This window comes from Synchiropus splendidus, chromosome 19 (assembly GCF_027744825.2).
Source record: "Synchiropus splendidus isolate RoL2022-P1 chromosome 19, RoL_Sspl_1.0, whole genome shotgun sequence".
Classification (NCBI taxonomy): Eukaryota; Metazoa; Chordata; class Actinopteri; order Syngnathiformes; family Callionymidae; genus Synchiropus; species Synchiropus splendidus.
This window is the reverse complement of record NC_071352.1, coordinates 4,465,511-4,466,694: the sequence shown is the minus strand read 5'-3', so window position 1 is coordinate 4,466,694 and position 1,184 is coordinate 4,465,511.

Sequence of the window (1,184 nt, the reverse complement as noted above, 5' to 3'; positions counted from 1 at the left end):
TGAAGCACAGCAGGAGTGAGGCATCATGCTCCCCCATTGGTCCGTTCTGACAGCCCAGGACCGCTACTGCTACCGCTGCTAATATTTTAATAATTTATTCCAGACTGGATGAATAATTGAGGTGAAGGTGTGTTTTACCTGTTTGTTTAGTGTATGACCGCGCAGAAACTCACCGGCAACAGACCTTAATGTCACTTATTAGACAGAACAACAGTCTTTAAACTTCGGTTTGAAAGTCAGGAGCTGAAATTTACCCGCAAATTGCTGGAAAAAGTTTTTTAATTTCAGCAACCAGTCATATATATTATATATATTTACCCTTTATTTAATTGTTTTTTATTCTGTTTATTCGAGTGAGCATATTTAAGTCCAATTAATGTGACTTGTTTGAGAGAGTTAGACTTTAGTCGAGAAAGATCATCAGAAGATAAAGTACAAATGGAAATACATTTTATTTCTTTATTACACACTTGATGATTGTTTTGTAGTCTTTCTCATGTTTTGACAAAAAAAAGGGAAGATGATAAGAAAAAGGAAAATCAGGGAAGCCACAAATTATTTGCTATAAAAATTACAATTGTGCCCAACACTGAACTTAACTTAAACTGCTCCTTCTGGTAATGACTGTTCTCCAAAATAGTTAAAATGTTTGCGTCCGGATTCCGGTTTCATGTTGGTGGTTTCCATGCTTTACCCCAATTACGAAAATAAATTAATTAATAATAGTAATTAAATTACTATTTGTCTCTAAGTTTTTTGTTTTTAATATCTATGAGTTGTTGTGATTTATCTGAAGGAAAGTGACAATAACAAGTCAACAAGTCCGTGCATAAGCTCTCAGTGACCAAGCCATTGTACAGTTACACAAACAAGAGCATATGTGTGTCATTCTTGAACATACTGTGAGTCTTGTGAAGCCAGGTGACCCGCCATGTGACGTCCAGTGTGCAAACATGCTATTTACTGGTCCATTAGTAAATCTTTAAGGCTTGCAGGGTATTTTTCAACTCCAAGTTCATGTCCTGGTGCGTCACACCTCATGGGTTTCATGTCTGAAGTGAACATTTCTGTTGTGTTTTTTACCTTTTGCACACTAGACAACAGGCTGCTGTGTTATCTGATTCACTCACATATTATTTGACAACATTAAAAGACATACCTCACATGCATCGACTTGGTCTTGT